The sequence below is a fragment of the Amphibalanus amphitrite genome, unplaced genomic scaffold (assembly GCF_019059575.1).
Source record: "Amphibalanus amphitrite isolate SeventyFive unplaced genomic scaffold, NRLGWU_Aamphi_draft 000587F_arrow, whole genome shotgun sequence".
NCBI classification, from domain to species: Eukaryota; Metazoa; Arthropoda; class Thecostraca; order Balanomorpha; family Balanidae; genus Amphibalanus; species Amphibalanus amphitrite.
In genome coordinates, this window is record NW_024882081.1 from 417,000 (window position 1) to 428,213 (window position 11,214).

Genomic DNA, 11,214 nt, shown 5'->3' on the forward strand with positions numbered 1-11,214 from the left:
AGGAGTCCGAACCGGCCGCGGCTGCAGTTTCTATCGGTCGTGAGACTGGGCTTAGTCAGTCGAAGGCAGCTGGGAGACAGCGAGTCAGAGGCAGCAATGAGACATCGAGTGATTGGGGGAGCATTCATTCTGGCCAGGGTTCTGGACAACCCGAGTGATTGAAAGCAGGCTCAGGCCATAGACGGATCATTTTCATATGAGCACGGGCATTTTAGATGGGGATAGGGATTGTTCGGCACACACATTTGGAATGAACTTATCAGCATATACACGTTTAGGATGCACGTTGCTAAGCGTTTGGGCTGGGGTTCTCTATCATTGGTTGGAGCTCAGGGTGGATGGACCAGTCAAGTGCTCACGGCATCGCGTGCAGAAGATTACTGTTCAGGTGTGGAGAGAGCTGAACTGAAACCAGTCTTTGTGGAAGATCAATACTCACGGAACGTTTTACGGAACGAGTCGCCGTTGATAGATGTGATCAGTGGCACCAAGACGCACCAAATGAGTACCGAAGCCTGGCCGACACACTTAGATAAATTGTGTTTCACATCCATGAAAAGAGCTTTCCTATGTCTGGCATGGACTAACAGAGCCTTCCGTCAGTAGCTGACACCTTAGTACAAAGTGGAGTAGCTGAACCAAAGTAAGGCGGGCCCGCCAGAGGAGGCGGGCTCGAGGTCGAGGCGGAACACAGAGGCGGGCTGTAGAACACCAGCACCCTTGTGAGAGAAGATTCGGCCGTTTGGGGCCATCTCTGTTTGTCGCGGTACCTCCCAGCCACTCCCGGTGCCGTCAGATCGTGAGGAGCCCAGCCGTGCGTGCCCGGACGGCAGGAGAGCCGCTCGAGCTGGCCCAGAATTGGAGGGAGGTTTCTCCCGGACCACTGCACTGCACTGCCGCCATCGGCTGTCCTTGATCTGAGTGTGAGAGCAGACGCCTGGGGCCACGGCAAATAAAACAATACCCCCCGTAAAATTGGGAATGACATCGAAACTTCGTTTCGGCATTTGTTTCAGAAATAAGTGGATATTTTGCATGCCAAGATGTCTCGTTAAGTGGGATTTTCATAGTTCTGAGTTATTTATTGGGGATTCCTGTACGTTCTTAGATTACAAAGCATATCTGGGCGACATCACATTTTGTCAGAGACGCCCTGCAGTTGTCGATCATGCGGTTATAGCCGGTGCGCTGCACCTGACGGGACATGTGGAACGACCCGGTCAGACCTGTGTGACTGCCCTGATTGAGTATGATTGATCACACTCGACTGAGTCGCGATCATTGAAACCGCAGCCGGCCATTGGTGAAGGTCGGTCAGAGAGTTTCCGGCCGTTAACCCTCGCCGGCCGAGGGGGGGGGGGGCGGGTGCCGCCCCCCATAGGGTTTTTTCGCGATAGCTTCGAACACGCTGGCGATAGAGAGCTGAAACTTGGCATACTTAACCTTTGATCCAAGTCGGATCTTTTGACACCAACCGCATTTTTGAGTCAGGTCAGGTCACTGACCTATGACGTCATAAGTGAACCTCTGCACGGTCTTCAGATGTCGCAACTTCGCAACGCCCTCACTGCCAGAGGAGATGTCACAGGGAAATGAAACTTGCAGGATCTAGTATCCATTATGAGTCCCACAACTTGTTCACCATTATAAGTCAATGGGGAAAAATGAAAACCGCTATTCTGGCGCCGGGAACGATCTCCAACTATCTCAAGCACACAGAATCGTGATTTGATGCACTCCTTGCAAGGTTAGATGCGTCATTTTTGCAATGTTGACCTTGCGTGACGTCATTTATGACGTCATCAAGGTCATATTAGTTTTTCGTCAATAACTCTTGATCAAATTGAGCTAGCGAGTCGGGAAAGCCACCAATGGACTCAGGAAGACCTGCCGAATCGAATGATATGCGACATGACCTCTTTCGACCAACTTCGTGACCTGGGGGTGCTGACCTGACCTTGACCTGAGGTCAACACCCCAAGTTGACCTGACCCGGACAAAAAGTATATCATTCGACGCGCCTGAGCGAGACAAACACGATGCTGCCAAAATCGGCGCTCTGCGGCCGTTTTTTGCGAAGTTATTCACCAAAAACTGAACCGTACCTTGGGGCACTTGACCTGACCTCAGAGGTCATTGGTTGACCTAGGACCTTAAAATCGGGTACCAATCTCTGCGTCTCGTAACGGCGCACACGCTCGTTTTTTCCGCGACGCGCTAGCTCCACCAGGGGCGAAACGGCGAGGGGGTCGTACCCGCCCCCCCCCCCCCTCGGCCGGCGCGTATGTAGAAAACCAATAGGTCCGGCGAGGGTTAAATCTGGCTCCAGTTTAAAGTAATCGGCCAACTGATCTAGATTTCATCTAAATTGTATTGGCGCTAAGCTAAATAGGTATGAGTTAGGCTTGGAAAAAATCGGGTCGACGGACACTACAATCCGTGAAGAAATGCCCACAAATTTTGAAATCATCCTGGCGCTTGATGACTGCTGTGTCACCAATTTCTTTCAATATTGTATACCGAACTTTTATCAGTAAAAACAACACCCGGTGTGCGCGTGAAACGGCCCAGCCATACCGTGAGAGTTTGTAATGGCACACACCGGCGCCGCGCTGGCCACCGCTTACTATTCAGTTACGGTGCCCAGCTGAAAGCAAACAGAACTCGCTCGCTGCCGGAGCAGCTTTCGCCCGTGTCTCGTCACACGTGGACCGAGTAACACCACACTTCTATGGTGGGCTGAGCAGACTCCTAGGATGTAGGAGAAGTCAGTGATGTATGCGCATAGTGATCGCCACGCCGGCCTTCTTTGCACGTGTCGTCACCGGGTGCAGGCAACAGTGTCAGAATCAGGTGACGACGGATGTTATTGATGAATGGTGGAAGGTGAAACTGAATAAATCAACAACGGTTTACTTTTTTCATTGTATGGTATCATTATGACAGAATTTGTTTTTAAAAATGTTCCACTCTTGGGACGGTGGGCAGCGTAGTCTATAGCTCCATAAATGGCAAAATTATTGATTGATGCACAAATAAGACAAGGCAGAAACTTTCGTCAATGAGTCAAAAAAAAAAAACTCAGTCTCGGGTTTGTGGCCGTGACCTTGCAACTCGTGAGTCGGTTTCCGGTGAGAACCGGATCTGGCACAAATCCGGCGTCTTCAGAGCCGTATGGTAATTTCAGACAAAACTGGAATAGTGACGCAATGTAACAAGGCTAATAATTATGTCGTAACAAGTTCCGTCGGTTGAATGGAAAAAGAACATAACAAACTGATACTTGCTTCATTCAGTTCATCTCAGCGCAAAACAAGTAAACAAAGCCAATTTTCGTGGCATCTGGATTGTAAGATAGCACGGTTACTGGCGGACCAGCTTTTCCGCATTTTCTACTTCGTCTGCTTCCATTTAATAAGATCCGGCCCGTCAAACCCACGTATAGCTAGCTCCACCGCAGTCCATCCTATGCCCGTCACGGTAGTCCAGCTCAGCCCAGCCCCGCCACGGTCGACCGCTCCTAGTGCTCACCCGGGGTCAGCTGATGTCGGCCTCCTCAGCAGCGTGGGAGCTAGTGCGTCCGGTCTGCCGGCCTGGGCGCCGCCGCTGGCCTGACCTCACCCGGTGGCTGGAGGGCTACGAGCGGCGGTCGGCAGCAACGGCGGCAGCCGATTCTCCCGGCCAGACACTAGCGTATTCCGGCATTGCTGGTTGATACAAAATACCCGCACTCGTATCGTTCAGAGAAAAGCAACAGCAATGTCTTAAGATTTCCACCGTGCCAAAAGAGTGTCAGCTGCAGGCCGAGCGCCCCCAACAACAAAGACCCATGATTGGGAGCACGAGGCGCGGGTTCTGATGACGGCCGCAGATCGTTAGTCCGGCTGATGGCTGTGTAAGAACAAAGCTGAGCCATAATGGAATGGACAGAGAAGACGAGGCATCGCGGCGCACGACATCGTCAGAGCACGACCCACCGGGAAGGAAATGAGATAAAGTCGGTCAGATGCATATGGAAGGGTTCGGCGGGCCGGCCACATCCGCGGTGAAAGTTATTGGCTCCGGTGATGTCGGAGAAAGTCCTCGCGAGGGTACCCCGCCGAGGGATGCACGGCTAGTTGATTTGACTATCGCCCGGGGCATCTCGTTAATGTGGGTCAGAATGTGGGTCTCAGGTTAAATAGGTGCGTGTTCGGAAGAAAGGAAATTACCCACAATGAAAGAACGAAATAAACAGTGAAACGATGGTTAGATATGGGTTGAAACTGGGAGAAAAACGTGAGAAATAAAACTAGGAACTCGTCGAAATACTCAGCCTCTCTGACACTCCGCGTACGATACTAAATTTATATTTTAACTGAGAGCACGTGCCAAAAGCCATAGAGATCAAAACGAACAGGAAGTAAACGGGGGCGGAACTACACAGCCAAAAATTAAAACACTTTTTTACATAATCAAAAACGAATCGAGCATATAGAAACGGCGAAAAGTCAATCTAGAAATTACAACAAATTAAAGCAAGGACAAATATTAAATACGGTTGAAAACTATAAAACAGAAGTGACGATAATAACGAATTTACAATAATATAAAGCAGGAAAACAAACGTTCATGATAAAATAGTAAACACTGCGCGAGGCGGCGATTGGCGGCGCAAAGGGCGGCCGGGCTGGGCGGACACGCCGCAGCTAAATTACCGGCGCTAGCGCGCCACACTGCTCCCCCTCTTAGTCGCGGAGCGCATCACATCACATTACAATTCACAAAAGGGGGCCTGCGCGGTGGTCACCAGTGACCCGGCGGCCGGGAGCGGCGCGACGGCGAGCGGATCGGCGTCCGGTGGCGGCGGTCGCCAGGGACCCGGCCGCCGGGTGTAGCACGGCGGCGAGAGGCTCGACGGCGAGCGGCTCGGCGTCCGGTGGCGGCGCGGTGACCAGCAGCTCGTCGGTCCGGGTCGGTGCGGGGCAGCACCGAGTCCAGGTAGTGTCGTTTGCAGGTGTGTTGTAGAGTTGGTACAGGCGGCAGTCATCTTGGGCTGGCACGTTGGAGGCGAGCTGCCGGTGTCGATGTGGTGGCTGGCAAGCATTGGGCAGGCGTCGCAGGTCTCCCCAGGCTGGAACTGCTCCAAGATGGAGGGGTCGCTGGCACAGGAGAGCCTGGACTGGAGGTGGCTGGTCAGGACTGGTTGACCAGGAGCGCACCTTGTCTAGTCAGCCAGCGGAGCTCCTGCCAGGTGCGGCTTGACAGAGGCCCCAGGAGGGGCGGCTGCGTCCTGCGCGGCAGGGTCGTCATCCTGTGCAGCAGGGTCGTGTCGGCTTGTTGCTGGTCGCCTCGTCCTGCTGCTGGTGCTGGTTGACGGCGGGAGGCTGCTCAGCGGAAGTGCGAGACAGCTGGTTTGTCAGGCTGCACACGGGTGCGAAAACAGCACCAACAGCAGAAGGCAGGGCCAGGGACTCAGCCACAAGCACATCATCAGAGTGAGGCATGACGAGTAGGTAGGCAAGGTCAAGGTTAGCAACAAAAAGCACAAAAAAAATGGCAACAAAAGCACAGGATATATCAACAGGTTAAACTCATCACTTCAAATCACGTCGGGCTCATCAGAATGTGGGTCTCAGGTTAAATAGGTGCGTGTTCGGAAGAAAGGAAATTACCCACAATGAAAGAACGAAATAAACAGTGAAACGATGGTTAGATATGGGTTGAAACTGGGAGAAAAACGTGAGAAATAAAACTAGGAACTCGTCGAAATACTCAGCCTCTCTGACACTCCGCGTACGATACTAAATTTATATTTTAACTGAGAGCACGTGCCAAAAGCCATAGAGATCAAAACGAACAGGAAGTAAACGGGGGCGGAACTACACAGCCAAAAATTAAAACACTTTTTTACATAATCAAAAACGAATCGAGCATATAGAAACGGCGAAAAGTCAATCTAGAAATTACAACAAATTAAAGCAAGGACAAATATTAAATACGGTTGAAAACTATAAAACAGAAGTGACGATAATAACGAATTTACAATAATATAAAGCAGGAAAACAAACGTTCATGATAAAATAGTAAACACTGCGCGAGGCGGCGATTGGCGGCGCAAAGGGCGGCCGGGCTGGGCGGACACGCCGCAGCTAAATTACCGGCGCTAGCGCGCCACACCACCATCCTTATACGCCGGCCGCGGAGTCCGGGGAGTTTGGCGCTGCGCTCACGGCGGGCGGTGTAACAAATGGTGTAAATAAGAGCCGGCGACTGGTCGGCAGACAGCGTGTCGGCGCCCAGGGGGTTATTAGCGAGGCATGTGGCGTGCGCGAGCGCGCACCCAGCGGTACACGCACCGGTTCCCTGTAGCCAGGATACTGGCCGGCGTCCGGCGGCCTGCGCTCTACGGCACGTAACGTGCACAGGACAAACCGCTTGCATTTGGGAGCTGATTATTCAGAATCAGCGCGGTACGGAAGGTTTCATGTAGGTTAGCGTATATGGCAGACCAACATTGAACCGTTATGTGTTGATCTGTGTGCTCAAACGGCGCGCCCGACGTCCGGTGGAATTGGAACGACAACACTGAGCAAACGTGAATGGCAAACGTTGGAGCTGCACGCACACGCACACGGCCCAGTTTTCTGTGTGTCTGGCGGGAGAGCGACCGGCTGAGAGTGGGCACACACACCACAGTCTGTTGAGAAGGAGCCGCGGTATTTTACGGTCATATAGACGCTAAGCAGCTTCGGGGGTAGGCGAGATGGGTTGCATTGCATGCAGTTACATTATTAATGGCTTGTCGGTTCCTTGTTGAAGACATAAGACAAGACAGTGCAACATTGCCTTCGTGAGCAGTAATTACCTATAGCAAAGAAGGGAGCCTCATTCTTCTTATGGAGATTTGGCCGTCGGTGGTACCCCAAGTCTACAGTCCTCACCTTGCATGGTGATAGGCTGCCACTGATTCTGACGCAATGTGGTTGAAAACAATTGTTGCATCGAGTCCTAACTATGATGCGGTCTTTTCTTTGACATGCATGGATGGGCAGGAGCCAGGACCCATCCTGCAGTATTTCATTGGGCTATGCAGTTGCGAACGTTATCCGACCTCCATGAGAGAACTAAAGAGGCATGTGAAGACTTAGTCTTGAGCAAAATTTGAGGACCATGGTTTTAATATTGAGCATCAGGGTGTTTTCAAAGAAGATTACACTTGCTTCTTTCCGCACAACTGGCTGCCAGGTATAATCGCTTGAACATCAACGAAACGTAGCATAATCACCCAACTTCATCAGCATAATCACCCACCGCACTTCCTACTTTCCCACAATGTTATCCTTTCCACTTCATTGGTCACCGTGCGCTCAAAGTGTCCAAAAAAGTGTCCCATCACACTTTCACTGCAAATATCACATATGTGGCCAGAGACCGTAGTGTGACACCAATACCAGAAGGCTCGGCGGTATTTCCCTTTCTTCACCGACAGATTTTTCATTATCATTTGGCAATATCGATTACCGAAAAGCGACGGGGAACGTTAGGTATATCTGGTGGGGAACGGAGGTCTCTTGATATCACCAAAACCTCCATCACTGACATTTGTGTTCAAATTTTGGCGGCTCTTACCCGCTGTCATTTATTGGAAACTTGGCTATTGTTCATTCCTTCCTCATATCTTCGCATTCAGTTCTCTTTGTCAATTCTACTGCTTCTTTTCTTGCTTGTAACTAATATTTTGATTGCCGCTATCTCTAATTCTTATAATTGTTTCTCTCTTTCCTTTCCCTCTCCCTCTCCCATCTCTCTCTCTCTCTCTCTCTCTCTCTCTCTCTCTCTCTTTCTCTCCTTCTCTCTCTCCCTCTTTCTCTCTCTCTCCTCTCTCTCTCTCTCTCTCTCTCTCTCTCTCTCTCTCTTCTCTCTCTCTCTCTCTCTCTCTCTCTCTCTCTCTCTCTCTCTCTCTCTCGCTCACTCTCCCCTGTTCCTTCCGTCGTTACCTCCCCGTCATCATCTAATTTTCTCCTTTCTTTCCGGGGAGGTGTTTCTCTCTGCGGTACAGGCATCCTGGCCATGTGTTTTCACTGACCTCCACGTGCCACATTCAGGACCCAGCCCAGACCAGACGAAAGCCAAGCCGCCACTTTCGAATGGTCGATGTCTTCACGAGGGCTATTCCTGTGCAAATGTTTCTGAGATCGATGATCACTAAACGATGTTCATCTCCTTCTTGTGTGGTAACGATAAAAAGGGCTCTAATTTAAGCTAAAACTATGATTCTACCGACATATTCCAAGCAGTACGAAGGGTTACTTAATGTCTGCAATTTATCATACATGTTTTCTACCAAACAACCATTCAAGTGCAAACAAACAATGAAAGTGTTTATTGCCAATTAAATGGATGAGTAGCTGCATAGCGAAGTACCAAAAGTTGTCATTCGCCTACAATTGTACGGCGAACAACCGTAGTTTTAGATCCTTTGACAACAAAAACAGTTATCGTTTTGGTGGCCCGCTTTTCACGTCTCCATTGGCGCGAGGTCGGCATTCCATTCATGAAGGCTATACGAGTGGCACATGTCTTTATGAGCCAATTTCGTAAGACATCTTTTCTTTATTTGAGTCTCTCTCACTCGTGTGTCATGGTCGTAAGACACAAAACACCTTTGTAATGAAAATAAAACGAGTCGGCGACACATTCGTTGCACCTATTCATTATTCCCCACGTCAAGCGTCGTCATTCAGCCTCGGACCGGAGCTACTGCTTTGGAGGCTTTTCACACGTTCATTCTCTCTATGGTCGGATTATCTCCCGCATTAAACGTCACTTCTTTCGCAGGTTCAATCATCATCAAATCAACGCGCTGCTGATCAAGCCGAAAGAAGCTATGGTGTCCTATTACACTGCTTTAATCGTAACCCGCGCCCCGTAGGGGGGGGGCCGAAACGGCCCCCCTGTCCTTTTCGGTCGATATCTCCTAAACCGCTTCAGATATCGCCACCAAACTTTCAGGACCCCTCCGGGCATCAATTTTACACATTGTGACCAAAAATTTTTCCAGAGGCTATGATAGGTTGGCCACAAATGACGTCAGAATGACGTCATGTTCTGTCATTTTCGACCGAAAAAAGACCTTCGCGAGAAGACCTGTCAGGCCTACAGCTTTGAAGATACAGAAAAATGATCAAGACATAAAAGGTGTAGAATTGACAGGGCTACAAAACTTCTATCTCGGATCTTTGAAATTTTTGAGTTTTGAACCCCAAAAATCCAAAAAACCTTTTTTTGGATATATTAGCCAAAAAAATCCAGAACGTTTTTTGAGTTTCAAAAAACCGAAACATATGTGATAGTACCTACCGTCTTCTATCTACATACCGAATTTCAGATCGATACCTCGTTTTTTGGCCAAGTTATAGCGAAAAAACTGTTCAAAATTGATGACGTCAAATTTTCAAACTCAATTTTTGGCAGTTCTAGACCTCGTAGAGCAAGACAAAGACCACCATTAGACTCCCCGTGACGAGCTGCATCGAATCGATACCCATTTTATGCAAAAATATCAACTTTGAAATTTGACCTTATTTGACCTGACCTTGACCTGACCTTCACCAAAACGTGACCTAGGCTGGCCCCAAAGGCTGCCTAACCCACATAATCGCATTTGTCATGTAAAATGGACCATAAAACATGTATCACACGACACTTTCATATTGTGACCCCGGTGACCTGACCTCGCTGTGACCTGACCTGGTATCAGTGACCTCAGATAGCAAAGTATGTGTTTGACGAACAATGTACCATCGATGGTTTTCAATAAATTACCAATTAACTCGATTTCACAACACATTTCTTGAAATGCCTGTGAACGGTGAAAATCTGACCTTTGACCTGACCTGTGACGTCATCGGTTTGACCTAGGTCAATGAAATTTGGTCACAAGGTAGTTCCCGGGTGGGGCTATCGAACGCCGTTTGAATTTTGAAAATCGGCCGGTAACTTTCCGAGATCTTAGGGGGGCCGAAACGGCCCCCCCCCCCCCCCCTACGGGTGGTAGGGTCCGCCGGTAGCCCTACGGGGCGCGGGGTAAATGACTGTGCTGCGCCCATCATGAGACAGAGATTGTGGAAAACACCATATCATATCGAAACCCCAGACGAAGACAGGAGTCGTTATAGGTTTGGGATTCTTCGGTTATGAGGTCGAAAAAGTTAATGTAACTATATTTATTAGAATTTATGACCTAAGTCTGAGCACAATGAAGAAAAGTAAGCAATTTATAAGATTACCATGGGTGTCTCATGAATGAAGGCCTCCAATTCGCTAGAGACATCCCCATATTCACTATACAAATATCAGCCATCCATGGTAAACAAGTCTCGATTCTCCAGCACAGTTCCAGACATTATCAAACGACGGATCACCACAGCCAAGCGCGCTTACCTCTCTCCTGCTGTTTACGTTCGGGCCGTACGTGTCCTTCCCGGCAGGGACCCTGTCCTCCGTGGTGTCTCCGCCTCGTGCCCCGAACCCGTCTCAACTCGGCACCACGACCCGCGTGGAGGTGTCAGCACGGGGCGATGCACAGTGGCACTGGCGTCGCGCGCGGCGCGAGTTTTTTGCTGAGCTGCCGACGCTGGGTCTCGGCCGGCACTGGAGCGGACGGCGGCGCGCGCACGGCGGCGGGCTGCGGCAGCCGGAGCCCAGCCACACTTTCCTTTCCGCCGACGCGGTACACTCTCTGCAGCGTTGCCGGCGTCGACGGCCGGCCACCTATGCTCAGAGAGTGGTGAAGGGAACGCTGCCCGCGAGTGTACCCGATTGCTGACATTGGCGGATACGATTTTATGTTACAAAACAAGGATCTGTAGAGGAAGGGGTCATGCCGTCTCGAAAATGGACAATCATGAAGCAATCAGTAGTGATACACCGGGTCTGTTGTAAAATCATACGTCAGTGGTAGTGGGCGGTAGACTGTGACTGCAAGCATACTTGTCAGTAGTTTACACGATGATTGCAATATCTCAAAATCAACGCAACGAAATATCTTTGTTAATTCTGATGGTGAAGCACGATATTAAACTTGCAGTAAAAGCAGCTTACGTGCCTCTTGCTTCCCTTAATTAAATGTTTTTTTGTGTGTGTAAATTTATGTGAAATTGCGATATTTGCTTCCGATAAAATGCATATATATATATAATATATATATATATATATATATATATATATATA

At 49.6% G+C, this 11,214-nt stretch overlaps 1 protein-coding gene across 1 annotated transcript in view; it reads right to left on the reverse strand.

Annotated features, from left to right (window-relative positions):
* Positions 1-10,637, reverse strand: part of LOC122394364 — a 29,547-nt gene extending 18,910 nt beyond the window's left edge. Inside the window, exon 1 of the mRNA XM_043391200.1 lies at positions 10,426-10,637. The gene's annotated coding sequence lies outside the window, so the exon portion shown is untranslated. The remainder of the gene's footprint in view (positions 1-10,425) is intronic.
* Positions 10,638-11,214: the final 577 nt, after the last annotated feature.